This window comes from Oratosquilla oratoria, chromosome 9 (assembly GCF_046742065.1).
Source record: "Oratosquilla oratoria isolate Oo_2021 chromosome 9, ASM4674206v1, whole genome shotgun sequence".
NCBI lineage: Eukaryota > Metazoa > Arthropoda > Malacostraca > Stomatopoda > Squillidae > Oratosquilla > Oratosquilla oratoria.
This window is the reverse complement of record NC_134785.1, coordinates 42,432,791-42,459,798: the sequence shown is the minus strand read 5'-3', so window position 1 is coordinate 42,459,798 and position 27,008 is coordinate 42,432,791. Positions and strand designations below refer to the sequence as shown.

The 27,008-nt window shown below is 41.5% G+C and overlaps 1 protein-coding gene across 6 annotated transcripts in view; it reads right to left on the bottom strand.

Moving 5' to 3' along the window:
* Positions 1 to 27,008, bottom strand: part of LOC143028346 (uncharacterized) — a 411,624-nt gene that overhangs the window by 71,228 nt on the left and 313,388 nt on the right. For all 6 annotated transcript variants that reach the window (XM_076190287.1, XM_076190288.1, XM_076190290.1 and 3 more), the window contains one exon: positions 13,375 to 13,413. The gene's annotated coding sequence lies outside the window, so the exon portion shown is untranslated. The remainder of the gene's footprint in view (positions 1 to 13,374; positions 13,414 to 27,008) is intronic.

Here is a 27,008-nt window from a genome sequence, read left to right as displayed (position 1 = left end):
CATCACTTCTCCCCATTCCCATTTTCTATCTTAAATTACATCGTCTGTTTTTCATTCTCTTTTTCATCCTTGTTTCCTGTTTCCCTTCTCCTTTTCTTTTCTTTTTTTTTTCCTCCACAGATTCTCTTTTGTTTTTCCAATTTATTGTGATATCGCTTTCCCCTAGCGTTCCTAGTCTTCCTAGGTTTCCTAGGTTTCAATTTACTCGCGTTCCCATTTTTCAATCCCGATATCCATTTCCTTATCTGATTCTCTCCCTCTCCCCTTTTCCTATTCTCAATCATTTCTGGTCTTCTAATGCTTTCGTATTTCTCGATTCTTTTTTCTCTTTCACTTTCCTCTTGCACTTTAGGCCTTCTGTTCGCAATATATCTTTTGCATTTTCTATTGATGTAACTACTTCATTTTTTAACTGAGAGGATGAGGAGAACAGAGGAAGTGATCGGGGTAAGATTGGCGTGGATTTAGGAGAGGAAGATGCTGCCTGTATTGAGTATTTATGATAAGACGGATTTGAGAAGTATTTACTGATAGATGCGGTGTGAAAGGTAAAGATATATTCCACTCATTCATGGACTTAGAAAAAGTGTGTGCAATTGAAAGGACAAAGACCGCACGATAAAATGAAACTCTTTTATGTACATCATATATGTAAAACTTGCATGTAATAATATAATGAAAACAACATATCTCTTGCGACTTGGAAACAATTGCCAATTAGCCACTTTAATTGTTATATTTGGAATCAACGCATCGAAATAATTGAGGAGCTTTCGACAGGAGGTGCATAGCTGCGGCCGAAGCAGTCACTTTTACCCTGTTATCCACCTGGACTGTTAGGGAAGGGAATAAACAGTCACTGCTGGGAATCGGTGAGTAGTGTGGCGGGATTCGAACCCAAAATTAATTGAACACGAGACCAGCACGCTTTCTATTACGCCACTAGTGCGCACATCAATTACACAAAAAATGACGCATTTCATGTCGTGAGCAGAGAGTATATGACAAATAAATTAATAAATACACAAATAGATGAATAAACAAATAAATGAATAGATAAACAGATAAACAAATAGCTAAATAAATATATAAATAAGCAAGTAAACAAATAAATGGAATACATAAAAACCGATGTTAAAGGCTCTTCAAAGGAGGTGACCTTCTCGCCTCCCAATAAAATTCTTTACAATTGTGTTCTCCTTTCGCCACACTCCCATCTAGACCAAACTGTCGCGTCCCTTACAGCCCTGATGTCTCCCGGTGTCACCCTGACATTCTGGCTGACACCCCGAACAGGAACACGTCCCTGATGGTACCAGCAAGCCCTCCTATCACCAGCCTGACATTTCTGGTGTCCAAAACAGGGACGAAGCTCCACACTATCACCGGCACCATCACCATTATCATCTCCACCTCCACCACCACCCTCTCCAAAACCATCACAACGTTCACACCACATTCACCACCACCCTCACCATCACTATCTCCACGTTCACCACCCCTATCTCCACCACCCTCACTACCACCATATCCACATTCACCACCACCCTTACCATCATCACCATCCTCACCACCACCATCATCTCCACAGCCATTACCACGTTCACCATCACCCTAACCACCATCACCACCATCTCCACAACCACCACCACGTTCACCACCACCATCTCCACTTTCACCATCACCTCCACCGCCACACTCACCACCACCACCATGTCCACCACCACCACAACCACTACCACCACCACAACCACTACCATCATCTCCACCACTACCATCATCACCACCATCTCCACCATCATCATGTCCACCACCACATTCACCATCGATGGCCACAAGTATTCATGTTTTCTTTTCCATCTCCACCTATTTCCTTACCCTTTCCTTTCACTTTCATTTCCAACTCTTCTCTCCTAATCCTCTTTCCTTGTTTCTCAAACTCTCCATTTCCTCCCATTTTCTACACATCCTCCCACTCCTTCTTTTTCTTACCGTTCATCTTCCCACCCATCCCTTTCTTACCTCATACAGATATTCTTCCGCCTTCCTTACCATACTTTTTGTTCAATCCTCCTTTTGCATTTCCTCATTTCTTTAATTCTTTGCAATTGTTGCCATGCCCTTTCATCTCTTTGTCCATCATATCTCTTAGAAAAAAATAATAAATAATTAATAGATAAACACAAACACACACACACACGCACACATACACACACACACACACATATATATATATATATATATACATATATATATATATCAAGATCTACTATTACACAGGACGTGCGCACCCAGATCCCTGGGTCCGCTAGCGGAGGCCATTGCTTTATTTGTAACCTAACATTTTATATTGGACAAATACATCAAAACTAGAAATCTAACATTGTATATAGGACAAATATATCAACTATTGAATTGTTCAATGCAGTATAAGTTAATATAAACTTGTATAGTGAAATAAGAAACTATTTTTAAGGCACTGTTGTTTTCAAATGCCAATTTTAGCCGGACTTAACAGGTATCATTGTATGAAATTAGTGGAAACCAGTGTTGGCGATTTTTTTTTTTTTTTTTCTAATATGAAAAATCGATTTTTTTTTTAAATCAGATTTATTTGATTTAAATAGATTTTCTTTTATAGATTTTAAATATTGTGGGATTGCTATCTGATATGCGATCTGATTGCTAAAGGATATTTATAGCATATCAATATAAGGAGCAGTGTTATATGGATTTGCCACAAGTATACAAGGAACGGTATGAGCCTACATGTATATATCACTGTGCAGCCCACAAGTTTCAACAAGATTCTTGTTGAAACTTGTTCTAGGTAAGCAGCTTCTCACTGAGTCAGTTGCTGCTTTGAAGTCAACCATGAAGGATGTCTTCTGGACCTGGCAGAGTGGTTCCTTCAGGCAGAAAAAATTATCCTGTCTGGAATTATTTTGAAAAACTATCAACAACTTCTGGCAAAGGGCACCGAGCTAAATGCAAAGACTGCAGTCACGAACTACAGGGCATTGTGTCAAGATTAAAATCTCACAGAGATAAATGCCAAGGTCAGTCACAGCATACAGAAGAAGAAATTGATGACCCAGGTAAATAATTTTACTTATATTGTGTGTATTTCTCCCTTTTCATACGCAACTATATAAATTTGGTGAACAATGGAGAGCATGTGCAATAAAAATGTGAAGGCCTAAAGAGATGATACTTCAACTTCATTACTTCTAAATTTGGGTAATGACTATATCACTATAATATACTGTATCCACTCAACTTTGGGGCCTAGATGATTGTTATTCATTTCATTCAACGTTGTGTAATATATTTCATAGGTTCCATTGTAATTCAGCCCAAATGGGATTCAGCCCAAAGGATTTAGCCTAACCTAACCCAACTAATCCATTATTTTTAGTGAATTTAAAAGTGGACTGAATCCTGTGTGGGCTGAATTCCAAGCCCACCTATTTCATATCCTGTTAATTATTTCCAAATAATTTAGTGGCTTGTGTGAATATGATCATTATCTAAAAAAATAACTACTGTACTCAAAAGTAGCTTAAATCACACTGTATTCATTCATTTATTTATTCATTTATAAATTATGCAATATGCTAAAATTTTCTGTTTCCATTTCAGGATCTGTATCAACAGCTTCAATCCCTTCATCATCGGCTCCACTTGAATTATCTGCAAACCTGACTCCACCATTAAAAAGGTCACTATCAGACTCCTCCACAGGCGCCACTTCTGCTAAATAATTTTCATCTAAAAGAAAGTCATCAACATCTCTGGACAGATTTATCATAAAAACTTCAGCCTCTCAAAGTTGCAAGAATGATATTTGCTACAAATTCACCATTTCGTCTTGTTCAGCATCCTCAGTTTCTCAAGATGGTTCAGAACCTGAGGCCAGGTTATATTCCTCCATCCAGAAAAGATATTGCTGATAAGTACTTGGATCTTGTGTATGAAAAGAAATATAAAAAGTGTGCAGATGACCTGAATAATGAAACTGTATGTCTTTCAATTGATGGGTGGTTTAACATCCATAATGAGCCCATAATATGTGTCACTCTAACAACATCCATTGGTCAGATTTATTTAGTTGACACAATAGACACACCAGGGAAACCTCACACTGCTGAATATCTTCTACAACTTGTACAAAATTCGATCAAGAAGGCTGAACAAGATTCAGGTTGTCACATTGGAAGTGTTGTGACAGACAATGCAGCAAATGTCATCAAGATGAGAAAACTCTTGGAGGAATCGAGTGAACTTGAGCAGACCGTCATCACATACGGCTTATACCGTTCCTTGTATACTTGTGGCAAGTCTATATAACACAGCTCCTTATATTGATATGCTAAAAATGTCCTTTAGCAATCAGATCGCATATCAGATAGCAATCCCACAATATTTAAAATCTATTAAAAAAAATTATTTAAATCAAATAAATCTGGTTTAAATAAAAAAGATATATGTTTTATTTTTCAAAAAGATAAAAAAAAAAATCGCCAACCCTGGTGTCCACTAACCTCATATAATAATACCTGTTAAGTCCGGCTAAAATTGGCAATTCAAAGCATAACAGTGCCTTAAAAATAGCTTCTTATTTCACTATAAAAGTTTATATCAACTTATACTGCATTGAATAAGTCAATAGTTGATATATTTGCCCTATATACAATGTTAGGTTTCTAGTTTTGATATATTTGTCCAATATAAAATGTTAGGTTACAAAGAAAGCAATGGCCTCCGCTAGCGGACCCAGAGATCTGGGTGCGCACGTCCTGTGTAATAGTAGTCCTTGATGTATATATGCATACATACATATATATATATATATATATATATATATATATATATGTCAAATAATTTTTATGACCGTCGCGCGCAGGACTCGAACCTACCGCTCAATTGGCCAGTAAGACTACTGTGCAGCGCTTTAACCCTCTCGACTACTGAGACCACAAACGTTTCAGAACTCGGAACCATACTGGTTCCCGTAGTTACAATGTCAAAGCGTGAAAGAGATTTGTTCCGATCTTTACCCCCTCCTACGAGCGGACTCGCGTCTCGGGTGAAAAAGGAAATGGGGTCGCAGCGAGTGATCTTTCCTAATCTCGGGAACCAGTATGGCTTCAAGTTCTGAGACTTTTGTAGTCTCAGTAGTTGAGGGGAGTTAAAGCGCTGCACAGTAGTCTTACTGGCCCCTAAGCGGTAGGTTCGAGTCCTGCGCGCGACGGTCATGAAAATTATTTGATTGATGTCGCTGTCCATTAGCGAATTCCTCACGTATATATATATATATATATATATATATATATATATAGATAGATATATATAGATAGATAGATATATATAGATATATATATAGATATATATATATATACATACATATATATATATATATATATATATATATATATATATATATCCGGTGTAAGGGCGAAATACATATACATATATATATATATATATATATATATATATATATATATGTGTGTGTGTATGTATATATACAGACATGACAGTATTGAATAGACACCAAGAGAAATCGTTTAATTTAGTAAACAAGCAATTGATACAATTAAAGTGCTTATAAATAGTCACAATGAGAATAACTGATACCTGGTTAACATCATCTTTGCTTTTTTCAATGCAAGACCCTTCTAGGCATGCTAGTGATTAGTTCACGAATATCATCTTGAGGGATTTCTTGCCATGTTTCCCGTAGTAATCCTAAGATTTCGGGCTTTGAAGATGGCTTCCTGTTCTTTTTGCGAAGTTGTTGGTCTAATATGCCCCAAAGGTAATCAATAGGGTTCATATTCGGGGAATGACTTGGCCATGGAAGTTTCCTGAGCTCATTTTGACTCAACCAATTTTGTGTTGCTTGAGCAGTGTGACAAGGAGCTCCATCTTCCATAATTAGGAAGGAATTTTTACTCATTCTACCACTGGAGAATACTGGAATGAGTCCTTCCTATAATATAGAAACATATTTGCCTGAATTGATATTTCCTTGACACTCCACAAGCTCTGATCGACCATCACTCCAAATTGCACCCCACACCATTATTGAAATGCCCCCATGTTTCACTCTTGGCTGCTGTCTTTTGAGGTCAAACTTTTGACTGCAGAGTCTCCAGACCCACACTCTTCCAATGTCAGAAAATAATATGAATCGTAACTCATCAGAGAAAATGACAGTGATCCAAAAGGACACAGGTCTCTCCACCATCTCAATAGCCCAATCCTTTCTGCGCTTGAGATTGGCTGGACAGAGGAGTGGTTTCCTTCTTGCAGCTCTGCCATAGTAACCCAGCTTGTGGAGATACCTGACAGCTGTTCTGAGACTGACATCAGCTTGTGCTACTATGTCAGAGGCCTTGCAAAATGGATCCTCTTTGACATTTCTTTTGACAAGACGCAAGGTTCTTTTGAGGGTCCAGAACGACCTGAATGAGGTTTTGTGCCCTTCTTTCCCTCCCTGGTGAATAGTACGATCACTCTATTAATATTAGAAAGGGGTATTGACAGTTTTTCAGATAGTTTGAGTTGACTAAGTCCACCTTCATGTTGACCCACAATACGACCTCGCTGAAATTCAGATAGGTCTACTGCTCCTTTGGTATGTGGCATGATTGATTAATATAGTATGAAATCTGAAGCATAAATCTAGGTAAATATAACATATTAGGTAAATTTGAATAACATTAAGCGTTAAATAAGAACATATATGCATTTTTCTTGGTCTCTTCATATATATACATATATATATACATATATATTATATATATATATATATATATATATATATATATGTAAGTAGGAAACACAGAAGTCTTAGTCTGAGTTTATTCCTGACTAGTTTCGCAGGTATGCTTTTTCAAAGGAATGAAAAAACATACCTGCGAAACTAGTCAGGAATAAACTCAGACTAAGACTCCTGTGTTTCCTACTCCACTTACGTCAACCTGTCAGAATGTCTCAACATATATATATATACATATATATATATACATATATATGTACGTATATATATACATATATATGTACGTATATATATATATATACATATAAATCAAGGACTTCTATTACACAGGACGTGCGCACCCAGATCCCCGGGTCCGCTAGCGAAGGCCTTTGCTTTCTTTGTAACCTAACATCTTATAATGGGCAAATATATCAAAACTAGAAACCTAACATTGTATATAGGACAAATATATCAACTATTGACTTATTCAATGCAGTATAAGTTAATATAAACTTTTATAGTGAAATAAGAAACTATTTTTAAGGCACTGTTATGCTTTGAAATGCCAATTTTAGCCGGACTTAACAGGTATTATTGTATGATGTTAGTATGCCTTGCCGAATATTCCTCTTATTTATCACTATTTTCTCCGCTTTCAACTTTAACCCACAGTTTCCCTGAGGTAACCTAAAAAGATCTTCCCCCTTTCCTTTCACGTTTTCCCTCTCCTTTCACTTTCCCTCCCCTTTTACCTTTACCTTTACATTTCCCTTTCCTTCCTCCTTTCAATCTTTCCCCTACCTTCCCCTATTTCCCCTCGGGTAGCTCTTCCCCTCTTCCCTCTTCCCCTTTTCCCCTCGCTCGCCTTGTGAACTCCCCTTCCTCATACTCCTCTCCTCCTTCTCTTTCCTCTTTTTTCTTTTCCCTTTCCTTTCCTCTCTTCTTTCCTTCCCTTCTCTTCCCTTTCCTCCCTATTCTCCTTTTCATTCCCTTCCCCCCCTCTTCTATCTCCTCTCATCCTTTCCCTCCTTCTTTTTTCCCTCTCTTCTCTTCTTCCTGCCTCCTCTCTTTCGATTTCCTCTTCCTCTCCTCTTTTACTGCCTCTTACATTTCTCTTCCAATCTTCTCTCTTTTCCTTACCTTCTCTCTAATCCACATTCCTTTTAACTCTCGCCATCTACGTTTCTCTCTACTCCTACTCCTCTTCCTCTCTCCTACAACTCTCTACTCTTGTTTCTTACCCTTTCCTCGTATACTCGTCTTCCCCCTCCTACTCCTACTCTCCTTCCTTCCTCCCTCCTTCTCCTAATCCTCTTCCTTCCTCTCCATCTCTCCCGTCTCATGCTCCTCTTACTCTCTTCTCTTTCTCCTTTCCCTTCCTCTCTCCTCTTCCATATTCTGCTCCTCTTACTCTCTCCTCCTTCTCTCTCGTCTCCTTCTCCTCTTCCTCTCTTCTCCTACTCCTCTCTCTCTTCTTCTTCCCTCACGTCTGTTACTCCTCTTTCTGCTTCCCTGTTTCTTTCTCCACTCACATCTACACCGTTTTTTGTTGTTGTTGTTTTTGCCTCTCGTGTCCTTTGCGCCTGCAGCTGTCCTTGTCACCCCTGCACGCTTCACCGAGATGAAATCCAGTCCTCACAATTACTGAACGGTTCATCAACCCCACAACGCCCGTTTCGAAAGCTCTCAGGTCCTCCCCCACCCTTTCCCCCTTCCCTCCTCCCCCTCCCCTCCTCCCTCTCCTACCCTCCCTTTCTCCCCCTTTTCCCCCACGATAAGTACCAACAAATTCCCCCCCCCTTTTTTTAGGAATACCCACTATCTCTCTCTCTTTAAACGCTTAACTACGAAGAATCACTTTATAGACTTTTTTCTGTCTATCTACAAACGATTAGATTTATCCTCTCACTGGGCTAAATGAGATAGGCCATTGTTAGCCAGAATAAAGTATATAATTGTAGTTATGGGACATTACCCCCTTTCCCCAATTCTCCCTCTCCCCTTTCCCCCTTCACCCCTCCCTTTTCTCCACTTCCCTCTCCCTCCCCTTCCCTTCCCCCATCTCCCCTTCCCCCTCCCTCCTCTCCCCTCTCCCTTCACCCCTCTATACTCTCCCCTTCCCCTTCCTCCTCTTCCTTCCCCTTCACCCGTCCCTACTCTCCCCTTCCCCCTCCCTTCTCTCTCTCCTCCCCCTTCATCCCTCCCTACTCTCCCCTTCCCCCTCCCTCTTCTTCCACTTCGATATCCCCTCCTCCCTTCCTCCTCTCCCCCTTCTTCCTTCTCACATTCCCCCTCCCTCCTCTACCCTTCCCCCCTCCCCTCCCTCTCCAACCTTCTCCCCCTCCCCCTCCCTCTCCAACCTTCTCCCCCCCCCCACCTCCCTTATTTGGAGCAGATTGCTGCTTCCTCTGATGACGCTCATGTTGCCTGGCTGACCCCATCCACCCCCCCCCGCCGATACTCTCCCCCCTCCCCCCGCTGCTCCCCTCATCCCATTATTCTGATGAGGTGAGCACCCCACCACGGCCATCTTCTCTTCCTCTCCCCATCCTTTCCCGCTTCTTTCCTCTTTTTCCTCCCCTTCCTCTTCCCACCTCTTTCTCCCCTTCCTCCTCCTGCTCTCTCTTTTATTCCTGTCCTTACTCTATTTCCTCTTCCTCCTTCTCCTCTCCCTCCTCCTCTTCCCTGCTGTCCTCCTCCTCTTCTTCTTTCTCCTCCTCCTTTCCCTCCTCTTTCTCTTCTTCGCTGTCCTCCTCTTCCCCTCATGCATGTCAAAAGGGAATGGATAGAAAGCTTTCAGGAGAGGACGAGCGATGAAGTGGAAGAGAGGATTATGGAAGAGGTAAGAGAGAGGGAAAAATAGAAAAAGCAAAGGGAAAGGGAGAGAAAGAGTAGGAGGAGGAAAAAGAAAGATGAGGGGGATGAAGAGGAGGTGGAGGAGGAATTGGGGAAGGAGGAAGAGGAAGAGGAGTAAGAGGAGGGGAAGCAGGAGGAGAAGGAAGAAAAAGAGAAAGATGACGGGGAAGAGAAAGAAGATGGGAGGAGGAAGAGGCAAAAGAGGAGGCAAAGGAGGGAGAGGAGAAAGAGGAGGAGGATGGGGAGGAGGAAGAGGAGGAGGAGGGGAAAGAAAAGGAGGAAGAGGAGATGAAAGAGGAGGAGGAGGAGGAAGAGGAGAAAGAGGATGAAGAGGAAGAAGAGGGGAGGAGTGTTGCAGGACTGTTGATAAGTTCGGTGACCAGGCGACCAAGGAGTAGCGTTTTTTTTTTTTTATGTAAACAGTGATGAGCTTTATGGACTTTATTCTGCGTGGATAGCAAAGAGGAGGCTGGTTGCCCGCTCGAGCCCGTGGTGAAATCTGAATCTGTCCACTGAGCATTGAGCAGTGCGAAGAAGGGTTTGGTGTCGGTTGACACTTTATCAGTTTACAGATCGTATTTGTACACAAGGGGCCAATTGGCGTGAAACCAACTGAGTGATACACTCAATATTTTGGTAGCTAATTACAATAAATATACCTAACCCAGAACAATAGGAAAACATGGCATAAATGAAATAGAACGGAGGAAAAAATATACACAGAAGAAATGTCGTTCGTATGGTAGTCTTTAACGGTCGCCTTGTGGAAGTTGACAGCGGAGCTGACCGCTAGGCATTTGACCTGGGTTTTGAGTTCTCTCTCCCTCATGATCGTGCATGGTACTGGAGCGAACGTCACCTCGTGTAACGTGGTGCTGTGACGTGCCTAGTGACGTCACTCTCTTGCAGTCTGTCTTGATTGCAACAGGAGGAAGAAGAGAAGGAAAATGAGAAAGACGAGGAGGAGGAGGAAGAGGAAGAGGAAGGAGAGGAGGAAGAGGAGAAAGAGGATGCGGAGGAGGGAGAGGAGAAAGAGGAGGAAGCGGAGGGGGAGGAGGAAGAGGAGAAAAAGGAGGGGGAGGTGAGGAGGAGGAGGAGGAGGAAGAGGAGGAGGAGGAGGGGATTTGACAGGAGAACCAGGACGAGGAAGATGAGAAAGATGGGAGGGGGAAAAGGGGGAGGATGGAGAAGAGGAGGGGAGGAAGAGGAGGAAAAGGAGAAATATGAGGGGGAGGAAGACGAGGTAGAGGAAGGAGAGAATGAAGAAGAGAAAAAGGAGGGGGAGGAGGAGAGGGGAGGAGCAAGAGGAGGAGCAGGAAGAGGATGGGGAGGAGGAAAAGGAAAAGGAAGAGAGGAACGAGGAGGAAGAGGAGAAGGGGAAAGAAAAGGAAGAGGAGGAGGAGGAAGATGAAGAGAATGGGGAGGAGGTGGAGGAGAAAGAGGAAGGGAGCAGGAGGAAGAGGAAGGGGAGGGGGAAGGCGAGAAAGAAGAGAAAGAGGAGAAAGAAAAGGAGTAGGGGAAAGATGAGGAGAAGGAAGAGGAGGAGTAAGAGGAGGAGGAAGATGAGAAAGAAGAAGAAGAGGAGGAAGAAAAGGAGTAGGAGGAAGATGAGTACAAGGAAGAGGAGTGAGAGGAAGAGGAGGAGGAGGAAGTAAAGCGATATGGAGCTTGACCTTCATATTGGCCTCGGTTAACCTTTTGTTTGACATTATAGCGCCGTCATTCTGCCCTGAAGAGGAGGAAGAAGAGGAAGAGGAAAAAGAAGAGGAGGAGGAGGAGGGGGAAGAAGAGGATGAGGAGGAAGAGGAGGAGAAAGAGGAACGTAAGGAGAATTCCAAAGAGGAGGGGAAGGTGGAGGAGATGGGATAGGAAGAGAAGAAGGAGGAGGAAGAAGAAGAGGAGGGTGCAGAAGAAGAGAGAGAGGAAAAGAAGGTGGAGGAGGAGGAGGAAGAAGAGAAAGGAAGAGGAGGAGGAAAAAGAAGAGCAAAAGTAAGGTGAGGAGAAGGAAGAAGAAAAAGAAGAGGATGAGGAGGAAGAAAAGAAAGAGGATGAGGAGGAGGAGGATGAAGAGTAGTAAGAGGAGAAGGAGGAAGAAAAGGAGAAAAAGGAGGAGAAGGAGGAAGAAGAGTAGGGGTATGAGGAGAAGGAAGAAAAGGAGAAAAAGGAGGAGAAGGAGGAAGAAGAGTAGAAGTAAGAGGAGGAGAAAGAAAAGGAGAAAGAGGAGGTGGAGGAAGAGGAGGCGAGGAAGAGTAAGAAGAGAAGGAGGAAAAAAAGGATGAAGAAAAGGAGGAAGAAAAGGTGGAGGAGAAGAAGGAGGAGAAGAAGGAGGAGGAAGAAAAGGAGGAGGAGGAGGAGAGACAGGAGTAGGAGGAAGAAAAGAAGGAGAAAAAGTAGGAGGAGGAGGAAGAAAAGGAGGAGGAGAAAGAGGAGGAGGAGGAAGAAAAATAAGAGGAGGAGGAGGAGGAGAAAGAGGAGGAGGAGGAGGAGGAGGAAGAAGAGAAAGAGGAGGAGGAGGAGGAGGAGGAGGAGGGGGAGGAGGAGAAAGAGGAGGAGGAGAAGGAGGTGGACGTAAAAGAGAAGGAAATAAAGTCATTCTTACCTCCACTCCACTCCACCTCCACTCCACCTGTTCTCCTACAACCTCTCTCCTTGACCTCTTCAACGACTCATATCGTCGACACGGAAAGAAGCGCTGGAACTACAAACTGCTAGATACTCTAGTGGCGTAGTCGGAAGCAGGCTGATCTCGCAAGTCGTGAGCATTCGGTTTTCTTGCAGGGAAGATAATAAAACCAAAACTTCTGCCTCGATGATTATACATTATGTGCAAAATGAACAAAAGAACTGTATCACAAGGGTCCTATCAAGTTGAAGCAACATAACGTTTAACATGGAGTAGAAAAAAACATATAATATAATAATAAAAGTGATTAGAAATAAGGTAACATAATAATAGAATAAAATAAACTGAAATAAGAGATGATAAAATTGAATTTAAATAATCTAGAGAGACCAGAATAACAATGAAAACAAATCAGTTAATAAATGAATAAATAAATTAATAAACAAATCAAATGAAATAGAAATAAAATAATGTTGAGTGAACCGGAATAGATTTTAGAACCGGCAACGCCCTGTAATGGCCTGTACAACTTTACAAATGTTGCTGTTATTGCTGTTGATGTTGATGATGTTGTTTTAAGTTCGGAGGGACCAGAGGGCTCCCCCCCCCATGACTTAGAATAACTTTAGAATAACTTAGACTCACTTTAGTAGACAAACGCATTTAGTAGTAGTGTCATCATTCCAGTGTGTACATTAAGACGCACTACTTTGCAAACTCAGTCACCATTCCACTTGCATATGGTGGGAAGTGAGAAACCCTGTTAGTTGTTGGAAGCCACTTTTTTTTTTTTTTTTTTTTTAAGCTATGTTGGATCGCCTCCCCGCCTGGACATCTACGGATATTATTTATTTCGTAAGTAGTCTGTATAATATGACTATTGAAAACATGTACACTGTATATAAAAATATAACCTATTAGAACATGCTCAATACTTCAAACTACGTACAGTGCACACACACATAAGGTTGGAAAATGAATAAATAAATAAACAAATAAATAAATTAATAAATAATAAATAAATAAATATTTACACAAAAGTTGCTCCAGAGAAGTCTACATACACACACACACACACACAAACCAACAAATAAATAAACGACGCTGCTCCAGAGAAGATACGTACCGACACTCGTCGCCTCGTCTGCAGTATCGTCGCGTCAATCTGTGGGAGGAAGGAGGGAGACGTGAGTATTCTGTGGGTGGCTCGCCCATCACATTAGCCTTTCCCCCTCCTTTCCGAATGGAGGTGAAGGAGGAAGGGAGAGGGGTGCCACAGAAAAAAAAAAAAAAAGTCTGACAAGATCCAAAGTGAATGAAGTGATGTACCCCACAAGCATACCCCACAAGTACGTTAGTATGCGGTCGGAAGTTGGATGGTACTAAAACCTGATGCTGGTATTGACGATGGTCAGAAAGGCCAGAAAGGGTCACCGCCTTAGGACAAGTCGGGTCATGGCTTCAGGTCAGTCCCGCGCATATATATAAACCGCCTGCCTCGTAGGCCAAGGAACACAGATCAGTTCAGTTCAGAGGCAGATTGAGTCACCACATCTTCGATCCGTCGTGTAAGTCCCACGTGTATACATATATGTATGTATATATATATATATATATATATATATATATATATGCATATATATATATATATATGCATATATACATATATATATATATATATATATATATATATATATATATATGCTTATATATATATATATATATATATATATATATATATATATAATATACCGCCTGCTTCGTAGGCCAAGGAATACAGATCAGTTCAGCGGCAGATTGAGTCAACACATCTTCGATGCGCCGTGTAAGGATAAGGCCGTCCCGTTCTCGCCTTGTTCTGTGGCGCCACGGAATGCCAACATGGTGTCGACATGATCTTGGCAATGCCGTTCAGACAAATGTGTAGTGATTGTGTTACAATGTAGTGCAGTGGACAGCCCGCATTTTCAAACTTTGCCAGCAAAAAAACTGTGGAGGAAGTCCAGACATCGGCGGCCCAAGAAGGATTCTGCGCAATATCAAGCGGAACTTCGGTTATTCCAAAAGCAAGTGGATTCAGTTGTGACTCACCTTACGGAACTCGGGTTCACTCTCTCGGCAGCCAAGACTGTACATGCCAGCTCTCAGTGTTGGCTACAACAGAGGGGACTATCCGGACTGGAACCATATTACTGTCTATGGTCCCCCCGTGAAACCCGTGACGTCGGTTCGCTATCTGGGGTATCATCTTCCAGAGAGATGGACGGTAGACTAAGCATATCCAGCAAGTGTGCCTCAGTGCTCGACGGGTTCTCAAACTAGTTAGTCATCTGCCGGGAACCCTGGGGCCAACACAGAGAAACTCTGATCCCCATCATTCAGAGCCTCGTATGTGTCCTTGCCCTTCACGGTCTTCCTCCGGAGGCTGGTGTTCTCCCACTTCGGTATCGCCTGAAGAAGGACACCTGCCGGTACCTCTTCGGTTATGCAAGGGTACCAAAGTTCACCAACGAGGAGATGTATGAAGATTGAATCTCTGCCTCGTCCACCGCGCCCATCCATGGTCTGCCCAGCTCCGTTAAAGACCTCTGCCGTAGAGCCGGACTTCAAACCAGTGACCGTCGACTGGTCACCGAATGTCAAGTGGATCCCTTCCCTCCCTGGGCCCTTACTCCACCCGAGGTTGAGCTTGACATCCCTGGACTAGGTCGTCACGACAACCCCTGCATACTAGCCGCGTGTATAAGAGAGCTACTTGCTCTTAAATACCAGGGTGAGTTCCTGGTGTACACGGATGGCTCAGTACTTGAGGACGGTCGCACAAAGGCGGGCATTTTCCTAGATACTATTAGGGAATCCTTCAATGTAAAACTTCCTCCAACCACACGGCCGAGCTTGTAGCCATCCGGGAAGCGCTGAGGAAAATCATCGGCCTTCCCCACCCGCCATCATTAGTTACAGTGTTATCAGACTCGAGGTCAAATCTGATAGTCATCCAGAGAGCCCATCGCTCGTCACGCTCAGACACCCTAGACGACATCCTGCACCTTTCGGTCGAGGCTGCCAGGCTAGGTGTCCGCCTCCGTTTCCAATGGGCTCCCTCACATGTGGGACTTCACAGCAACGAGATGGCGGACAAAGCTGCCAAGCACGGTGCCTTGGCACCTGAAAAAGAAATCCCCGTCCAGCTTACAGCCAGTGACGCCTTCAACAGGATCGATCGTGCCGCCTGGGACCTTTGGAAGTAAGACTACGCTAACCTTGCTGCTGCTCGTGGATGGCCTACCAAGTCCTCCCTCGGGCCGACCCCTCCCACTTTCTCCTCATTGCCCCCATACATTTTCCTCAATAGTCAGTAGGTTACGTGTTAACCACTGGCGCACGCAATACACCGATGCCTGCTGCACCTGTGGCACGGAATTGGTCTCCTTCGAACACTGCCTCCTTCTACGCCCTGCGATGGAGGACCACTTCCGGCCACTACGAGACATTCTCGGTGACCCTACCACGGCCCGAGACCGGCTAAGAATCGAAAGCACCTCCGACGCCAGAAATCTAGTACTGGCCGCAAAACTCATCTGCTCTTCCCTAGTAAGGACACTACTTTAACTTTTCTACATTTATCTCTATCCTCAGCTATCCTAGGAAAAAAAACATGCACACATATAAAACAATCTAACACAACCACTCTTTCCCCCTGTACACAAGCCCACCGCGGCTCAGTAAGCACCCCTACCTGGGCTAAGTGCCCTCATAGATAGAACACTTATCTAAAATCCCTCCATAAATTATAAGGACCAGTTCTTTTCTGTATTTGTAATCGCGTCAAGGGCCCAGGTCAACTCTTCGGTCGGCCCCACCGGGACGACCGACTCGACCCTACCTACCATACGGACGCTAGCACCCTCACCATAGTAAAGCCAGCAAACCAAACGAGCTGTACTTACTACGTCACCTTCCAACTCACGATCGCATAATAGCATACCTGTGGGGTACATGTACACCACGCCGATACCCAGTATGAAAAGGGTTGATTGAGGTAGCACATAACCACACTACAGATGGGGTAACATATACATATGTGTGTGTGTAATAAAACCACTTGGAAAATAAAATGAAAGGTGACCGAACGTTTTTGTCTATTTAGGACATTTTTAGAGGAACTCTGAAAATGTCTTAAATAGACGAAAACGTTCGGTCACCTTTCATTTTATTTTCCAAGTGGTTTTATTACACATTTTGTGAATCACGTGTTTTTGTGATTTATTCGCGCATATGTGTGTGTGTGTGTGTGTGTCACTTGGTCTTTCACTTGGTCTTTGGATCACGTGTTGGACTCGTGATCGACAGCTATTTCCTCTGGAAGAGAGCTGTTTAGGTCCGATCTATGGGTATGCTATGACCTTGCACACACACACACCCCCAACTCCCCGCCCACGAGAGTTGGAGTAACACCCTCAGCGCTGCGATACTGATATTATTTCAGCCCCGGGCGAGGGTCGAACCCGGACCTCCGTAGTGGCAGGCCAAGCTTAACCACAGCGCCATGAGAGGTGTGTGTGTGTGTGTGTGTGTGTGTGTGTGTGTGTGTGTGTGTGTGTGTGTGTGTGTGTGTGTGTGTGTGTGTGTGTGTGTGTGTGTGTCAGTCACAGAAAACCCGTTGTAGGAGTGAAAGAAAAACTTGTGAGAAAGCGGACTTCTATTTGACTGCCAACTGCAGCTCTCTTCAGGAAAGTTGACAGCAAATATATAGAAGTTAGCTTTCTCACATCTTTCAATCGTAGTGTTTTAACTAGTAATTATATGTATATATGATGGGGACGGAGGAGATTGGGCGTCCCCTGCCTACATGGTGGGGCCGTGGAGTCGGATCACTAACGTATACCGTCAGCTTCGAACCAGAGCATCATTCCTCTGAAGAAGTTCAAAGCGAAACCGGTCAGGAATAACATCGGAACTAGAACCGTATCTTCTTCCACCATCAACAACTTGTCACAATGTCTCAATAATATACATACACACACACACACGGATGTGTGTGTGAGTGTATATATATATAATATATATATATATATATATATATATAGATATATATATATATATATATATATATATATAAGATGAGCAGGGTATAGAATGATGTGCATATGCCTCTTTTTTATCTAAGGAAAGACACGTGAGTTTATGTAACTGCAAATGTGTCAGTGTCGTGAATCTCCTGCCACTACTCCTTTGAATATATCAAACACTACTTAACGATAGAGCTGGAGGCAAATGTACGTACATGGATGCACACACACACACACACACACACACACACACACACACACACACACACACACGTTATATGTAAAGACATCTATGTATGTATGTATGTATGTATGTATGTATGTATGTACGTATGCATATAAATAGATATAAATGTATGTAGGTTTGTATTTCTACGTATATATAGCTACATACACAGAAATATTTACAATGAAAGTATATGCATTTGTATGCATTTATGTAATATACAATGATACAGGGGTAGAGAGAGAAAGATAGAGAGAGAGAGAAAGAGAGAGAGAGAGAGAGAGAGAGAGAGAGAGAGAGAAAGAGAGAGAGAGAGAGAGAAAGAGAGAGAGAGTGAAATGTGTCAGCGAGTTGCAGTCCACGGCGCTATCTCCCGGACTCGCCTGAAGCATCTCCGCTTCAGAGCTGAAGCGACCTGATGACGTCACTCGACGTTACGGGTCTATCGCCTGAAGCCTGCGTGGGTGACGTCATTCTGAAGTCCTGAAACATATACCAAAGTCCTTAAATCAGTCATAACGTCGTTCATGAAGTTCTGGCGTGCATCCTGAAGTCATGGGGGTCGATCCTGAGGCCCTGAAATTGCCACTAAAGTCCTTATATTGATCCTGAATTTTCCTGAGTTCCTGAAATGATTCCTGAGTTATTTAGATTTATCTGTAATAATACCTGAAATTCCCGAATTTGATCCTGAAGTGTTTGAATTAACCCTGCCTTTTTAATCAACCTGATTTTTCCTGAAGTTCTTAGACTCTGAAGTCCTTAACCTATCCTGAATTCGTCACCGAAGTCCTGAAGTTGTTCCTAAAGTCCTCAAATCGATCCTGAAGTGGTCACTGAAGTCCTTTCTCAAGGACACGTGACTAATGTCTTGTGACGATGAGTGGCAGATCTGACGCAGACGTGTCAGATGTATATTCCTGTCACATAGGCTGTCAGGTGACACAGAATTTTGAATGACCTTTCAATTCCAGAGTGACCTTCCAACTCGAGTGTGACCTCATTCAAATGTGACCTTCCAACTCAAGTGTCACCTTCTTCAAATGTAACCTACCAACTTGAGTATAACGTTTCAACTCGAGTATGACCTCATTAAAGTGTGACCTCCCATCTCATGTATGACCTTCCAGCTCGAGTGTGACCTTCCAATTCAAGTGTTACCTCCCAACTCAAGTGTGACCTCATTCAAGGGTGACCTTTCAACTCGAGTGTGACCGCATACAAGTGTGACCCTCCATCTCAAGTGTGACCACATTCATGGGTGACCTTCCAATTCGAGGATGATCTCATTCAAATGTGACCTTCCAAATCGAATACGACCGCATTTAAGGGTGACATTCCATCTCGAGTGTGACCTCATTCAAGGGTGACCTTCTGTTTCCCGTGTGACTTTCCAACTTTTGTGTGTCCATTCAACTCGAGTATGACATCATTCAAGTTTGACCTTCCAACTCGACTGTGACCTCTCAAATTAGTATGACCTTCAAGTGTGACCTTCCAACTTCAGTGTGACCAATCTCAAGTGTGACCTTCCAGCTCGAGTGTGACCTTCCAATTCTATTATGACCTTCCATCTTGAGTGTGGCCTCATTCAAGGATAACCTTCCATTTCGAGTGTGGCTTCAGTCAACTGTGACCTCATTCAAGAGTGACCTTTCATCTCGAGTGTGACATTATTCATGTGTGACCTTTCTTCTTGAGTGTGATCTAATTCAAGTGAGACCTTCCAACTCGAAGGGTGACCTTCCAACTTGAGTGTGACCTCATTCAAGGATGACCTATCTCAAGTGTGCCCTCATTCAAGTGTGACCTTATTCAAGTGTGACCACATGACCTGAAGGGGGAGGTACCTAGCACAAGATTGACCATGACTATCTGTTTCAATGATGACTATCAGACTCGGGCTTGATTCATTACTTCGAGTATGACCATTCAACTGGAGAATGACCTCCAGGTTCAAGTATAACTAATGTAGCTCGAGAGTCACGGGTGACCTCATTATGAGTGTGAAGTATGACTCAAGGAGGAACTTTGTGGCTGCTATCAACGGTTACTCGAGATTCGGTTAAAACCGTTACAACGGCTGCACGACAGTATATTTAAATAAAATATAACAATTGCCTGTGAGTCAGTTGGAAATCGTTATAACGGTTGCAACATATGTCGATTCAAATAATGTATATCGATTGCACGAAAGATGGAGTTGTGTTTGATCTTAATCTCCTTGGATACGTGAGGATTAAGGAATGTGGGAAGGGAGTTTTAAAAAATGATGATAACAGAAAAGAAACAAATAAGAAAAACCAAAGTGTTTAGTGTCCTACCATACCACCGAAGATGTCATTCATTACTATAATCGATATAAAGTTGTATTTAATCAAAGATCATCACAAGACTCTAGTAATGAGATGTAGTGTTTGCATCTGCTACTGTACAGTCACGAGCAAAAGTTTTGACCCATCTTGAGTTTTTCATGACAAAATGTGCATGTTTGTGCGTGTTTGTGTGTGTGTGTATTTACCTAGTTGTATTTTACGGGAAGGGGAGCTACGCTCGTGGTGTTCCGCCTTTGTATCTCGCAGTGTCTAATTTGCTCTTAAATTCATGAATGGTTTTTGCGCACATTATTTTTTCATCCAGTTTGTTCCAAGTGTTCATCACTCTATGTGGAAAACTGTTTTTATTCAGATCTCTTCTATAACTATGGTTTTTTTTTTTTCTTTCCATGTCCTCTTGTGTTTCTCTTGTACCAGTTTAACAAGTCCTCTCTATCGAGTATTTCTGTGCCCTTCATGATTCTGTAGATAGTCAGTAGATCACCTTTCTCTCTTCTTTGCTCCAGAATCGGTAACTCCAGTTTAGCCAGTCTTTCTTCATATGACAAGTTTGCAAGTGCAGGAGCCATTTTTGTTGCTGCTCTCTGGATTCTTTATATTTTCTTTATGTTCTTTTTGGTACTGGGTGACCACAATGTCGCCGCATATTCTAGTCTAGGCCTTATCAGTGTGACTAATATTTTCAAAATAATTTCTTCATCCAAATATGTAAATGCCACTTTTATTGATCTTAGTAAGTTATAGGATTCTCCGACAATTTTGTTTATCTGTTTATCATAGGACAAGTCGTTTGAGATAATTACACCCAAATCTTTTTCGAATCCCACTTTCTTTAGCTCCTTAGTTCCAATTTTATATTGTCCTGATATTCTATTTTTACTTTTTCCAAACTCCATTATGCTACACTTCTTATTGTTGAAGTCCACTTCCCATTTCTGACTCCAGTTCCATACCTTTTTCAGGTCTTCCTGTGGTGATTCGCAACCCGTTTCAGTTTTTACTTTCCTTAACAATTTAGCGTCGTCTGCAAAGAAGCTCATGTAACATTGCACATCATCATCCATGTCATTCACATAAATAACAAACATATTTGAAGCCAATACAGATCCTTGTGGAACTCCACTGATCACCTCTTTCCAACTTTAATATTTTTCTCTGAGTACTACTCTCATCTTTCTACCAATCAGGAAGTCCTCCATCCATTTTAGTAGGTTCCCTTGTATCCCTCCTATATTTTCCAGGGTTTTTTTTAATAATTTTTGTGTGGTACCTTGTCGAAAGCTTTTCGTAAGTCCAGGAAGACACAATCAGCCCATCCATTCCTTTCTTGCACTATGGCTATTAGTCTTGAGTAAAAATACATTAAGTTTGTGGTACATGATCTTCCTTGTCTGAACTCAAATTGCCTTGGGTTTATTATATCATTTTCTTCCAGGTGTTTTACCCATCTATTCTTGATAATTTTCTCACAAATTTTGGCTATAGTGCTTGTTAATTAGACCGGTCTATAGTTTATTGGTTCTTCCTTGTTTCCTCCTTATATATTGGTACAAAGCTAGCATTTTTCCAGTCTTTTGGTACTTTTCCTTCTTTAAGTGAGCAACTTATCATGTTATGTATTTTGTCCATTAGTTCTTCTTTGCATTCTTTTAGAATCCAATTTCCAATTCCGTCCGGGCCATGCGATTTCCTGACATCAAGGTTTGATACATGTTCCATTATTTCTTTTTGTGTTATTATCGTATCGCTCATGGGGGGAGATTGCACTTCATTTCCTTCGTCCCAATATTGTGCCTTCTCTCTAGTGAAAACAGACTTGAAGTGATTATTCATGACTTCGGCCATTTCTAAATCTTCTGTGTATTCTATATTTCCTTGGCGTAGTTTCACCATTTCCTGTTTATTTTTAAGTTTACCGTTCACGTATCGATAGAATAGCTTGGGTTGCTCTTTGCATTTATCTATAATGTCTTTTTCATAGTTCCTTTTTTCCTCTCTTCGCACTTTTACATACTCATTTCTATAGTTTATATATACTTGCCATTTTCCAGGTTTTTTATCTTTTCTCCATCTTTTCCAAGCTCTGTCCCTTCTATCTTTTGCCTCACTGCATCTTCTGTTGAACCAGCATTTAATGTACACTCTCTCTAGCTTCTGTCTTGGTACGTGCCTATTCACCCCTTCATTGTAATTTTCCATCAAGATATCCCATTTCTCTTCCACTTTTGTCTCTTCCATGTAAAATTTTTCCCAATTTGCATTCTGAAGGAATTTCTTTAGTTTTCCAAAGTCCGTTTTGCTGTACATCAATCTTCCTTTCCTATGCTTTTCATTTCTCTCCATGTATATTTCTTCCTTTAGTTCAGTCTCAATAAGTATATGGTCACTCTTTCCAATTGGTGTCTTATATTGGATTTTATCCACAATTTCAGGTTCTGTTGTAAATATTAAATCTAGTCTCGACGGCTCCTCATTATTTCTGTATCTGGTGTTTTCACTGACCCACTGTGTCATTGTATATTCCATGGTCATGTCTAGTAATGCATTACCCCACAAGTCTTCTTCGCCTTTCACTGTCATGTCCTCCCAACATGTGTGTATGTGTGTGTGTGTGTGTGTGTGTGTGTGTGTGTGTGTGTGTGTGTGTGTGTGTGTGTGTGTGTGTGTGTGTGTGTGTGTGTGTGTGTGTGTGTGTGTGTGTGTGTGTGTGCGTGTAGATATATAAATGTACAACTTGTGTACTAATGTCCCTTTGGGAATTCATGTAAATACGAGTACTTCATTCTGTTCTCTTTCACTATTAAGGAGTTATCACACTGGAACATTTTTCCTCCGACATCTCACCTCCATATGAATAACTAGAATATGACTTCGCCAGACTTCTCTAAGAGCATTTCAACAGTATGTCTAACGTTCGTATAGGTTGACAATCTCTTTGCTCTTCATTCAGCTTTGCTATATATGACGGAAAGATAATATGATATTTGGAGATTTGAAAAATGAAATATTTTAACCGAAGACATTTTTACTCAAACTATCAACGGTCGGCACTGACGAAGGACGTGGAAGTCCAGCGTGATAACCCCTTTAATAATTCAATCGAGCGATGCTGTCTTACGTCATACACATAATCCAACACTTAGTATATATGCAATTCAAAGAGAATAATATCTTACGAGACTCGTACTGCCGTATTGGTATCCCTTCATTTCAATTCTTCGAAATATTCTTAGAAATAATAAAACAGAAAACTCTATTAAATTACTTTTTCCGCAAAAATAATCAAATAAAAAATAACAATAGCAATAATATAATAAAACAAGAAAATAAGTAAATAGAATAGATAGATAAAATAAAATGAAATACAAAATAAAATAGAATAATATCATAACAAATAAGAACAGACGCACAACAATCAAATTATACAAAATAGAATAGAAATAAAACAAGTGAATTAAAAACAGATTAAACAAATGAAATAAAAAACATAGCTATAGCTAAATAAATAGATAAATAAATACATAGATAAATAAAATCAATGAATACATACGTATAGATACATAAACTGATAATTAAATGAATAAATAAATGAAGCAATAATAGAAAATAAAACAAAAATAAAATGTATAATAAAACAAGATAATGATGAAGTACATAAATGAATATCTAAATATATATAAAATGAAATAAAATAATAAACAAATAATATAAAATAAAGATGAATAAATATAGATGTCGCCAGACGGTTTCATTCATTCTTATGGATATAGGTTGTGGTACTACATTTGGAATTGGTGGTGAAAGGAAACCGGGCGGAGTTCTTGGCTTTAATATTCCAAGTTAGGTTCTAACTACAAAATACATGGCAAGCTCCCATCAAAACTCGAAGGGTTCCGGAAACATATTCCATGCATATATTCACAAAGGTTGCCTATCATGGGATAAGGAGGCTGTTACCATATGAGTTGAAGGAAATTTTGGAAGGCTGGGTGGCGTCGGTTGAGGCGCCGGCCGATAGCGTACAGGTACTGACCAGGTGGCTGACCCGAGATACAGGGAGCCCATTGTCCAAACTAGAGGGCTTGACCTGAGATGCAGCGAGGGCCATTGTTCAAGGTAGAGGGCTTGACCCGAAATGCTGAGAATCTCTTGTCGTCAAACGGGTGTCGCCAAGAAAAGTAGGTGAACTTGGTCACTGAACAATTAATATCCCTAGGGAGACGGTAGTCATCGTTGAAACTACCACCTTGTAGCATATGTGTGCGTGCGCGAGTGTGCACGCTAGGCATCAAAGGGAGACACAGCTACATTGAATAAAAGATGTTAACATGGCTCGGTTCGCTATCTATCACTGACCCCAGTGATATTAGTGCTACGGAGAAAGAAAACAAAACAAAGGCAAGCCAGGCCTGTGTAGGAGCTGGGCATGAAGACATATATACAAAATGGTGTGAGAATGGTGGTAACTGGAAAAAATTCATGAATATAATGGTATGAACATGCGGAAAGTAGATATTGTTTCCATTCACCTAGGTAAGAATATACATTCTATGAACTTGTTGCTCGATTCTGAAGATTAAAGCAACACACAGAACATCGTACATGGCGCTTCCTAACTTGATACGGGATTAGATGGTATGTATTCATTTTACATTTTATATAAGAATTGTTGATAAAAGGATTTTCTTTTCACAGGAATTGTTGTTTATTCTCAGACTTTTCTCGCTGTACTCACATGACACAAAACTCATTCAGCTGAACAAAGGCCTCTTTCACAGCATTCCATGGCTCTAAGAAAAATAGAAATCCGCGGATATTTACGAAATTGAAAACAAAGTAACATCTTGATTTCCCTGTTCTGCGGACCGCCCAAGGGTCCGCGCCCCCCTAGTTGAGAAACACATGTACTGAGCGACCCTTACAAAGGGCAAGAGGGGCCCGGACCCCACCAAAGAGGGTTAGAAAGCACGACAAACCTAATCCTCAAACATGTAAACAGGATTATATTGACCAGCGAAAGGAAAAAGAGGAGTAGAAGGAACAGGAGAAAAGAGGAGGAGGAGGATAAGGAGGAGGAAGAGGAGGATAAGGAGGAGAGGGGTATACAGAGATAGTGGATAGCTGTGTGGATCAGTGTAGAAAGATGTGTTTGTTTGTGTGTGTGTGTGTGTGTGTGTGTGTGTGTGTGTGTGTGTGTGTGTGTGTGTGTGTGTGTGTGTGTGTGTGTGTGTGTGCGCTTGTGTGTTTGTGTGTATGTACTCACGTATGCATGCATTATGTATGCATTTATACAACACATACGAGTACATACAAGATGTTTGGGGTAAATTAGATAAAAAAATTATTTTCTGTCATTTCAGAACCATTTGAAGGATTTAATAGCGGTAAAGTGCAACGGATAGGTGATTCTGTGTACTGTTGATGGGTGTGAGAGCTAGAGAGTATAGATGACTGGAAAGCACCGTAATATTGAAAGAGAGTGACCTGTATCATGATGATTCGCGCCTGATCAAAAAATTCGGGAATCTTAAATGCAGCTCAGTGCTCCTTTAATACTGTGAAGGCCGTGAGATGTGAGCAGGAGAATTACAATAGATATGTGGAAGCAGTGATTAGCAAGAAGGATCATAGCAGGCGTTCTGACTCTGTCCGCACAACGAAATTTGTCAAGAAGCTGAAAAAAGTGCGACAATATCCAGGCAAGGCAATGCGGACCTTGGCGAGAGAGATGGGCGTCGGAGTGTTGACTGTGAAGAAAGCTATGAACAAGGATCTTCGCTACTCCTCATATACGAGGCGCAAGGGCCAACTACTCACCGCCAAGGCCCAAGAGAGTCGCCTTACGAAACCCAGGAAACTCCTCAACAAGGTCAAACACCCAGTTGAGCCGGGGATGCTCTGGTTCTTCTCAGACGAGAACTTCAGCTAGGGCCAGTTACATAACGCGCAGAACAACAGGTGGCTAGCCTAGCCTAAAGTCCGCACGAAGTCCCGCACTTCATGAAGACCAAATTCCCTCAAACTGTGATGGTCTCTGGGTGTGTTTTCAGCGAAAGCCACATCATACTGTCCCACATCTTTCAAGAGGGACTCAGACTCACTTCAGATGGTTATATTGAGTTACTGTCCACTGGTTTCAAGCTCTGGGTGGAAAGGGTGGCTGCGGGAAGACCATATATGTGGCAGCAGGACTCAGCTCCGTGTCATACCTCCGGAAAAACCCAGAAGTGGCTGCCTGAGAACTTCTACTTCACCATTCCCAACATCTGCCCCCCCCCCCAACTCGCCTGATTGCAACCCCAAGGACTATTATGTGTAGGGCGCAGTTGAAAAAGACACTAATCGTACCGCCTGCAACACCAAGGATGAACTGATTGCCAGGATCGAACTGGTGTTCAGGCATCTCTCGAAGGACACCGTGAAGACCGCGTGCTGCAGAGTCAGGTCCTGCCTGGAGGCCGTGGTAGAGGCTCAGGGAACCTTCTTTGGGTGAGCTGTATTTGGCAAAAGATCTTCTAAGAGATGCATTTTAATTTTGAAAATACAATTTTTTTTGGCCAAGATATGAATTTTTCTTTTCTTCTCGAAAAAGTGTCAAATTGATTCCGAACACCATGTATATATATATATATATATATATATATATATATATATATATATATATATATATATATATTCTTCGAATAAATGGGCAGGAGATTCTCTCTTAAGCATATATCCAGTAATATGAGCATAAAAGTTGCTGATCTTCATGGAATCTCCACTACTTCAATTACCACCGAAGAAGCACCAGGAGGTGTGAAAACGCATTTTGGCTTTCGACTATGCCTAATTCTATCTCATGGCATACGGCGAATTACTCAGACACCTGCCTATGGAAGGCAAAGTCGCCTTACAAAAGAGAGAGGAGATTGACAAAAAGCTTTGTCACAACAGGCTTGTCATTTCATTCAATGAATATATATATATATATATATATATATATACATATATATATATATATATATGTATACATATATATATATTTATGTATATACATTTATATATGTATATACATATATTTATGTATATACACATATTATATATATATATATATATATATATATATATATATATATATATATATATA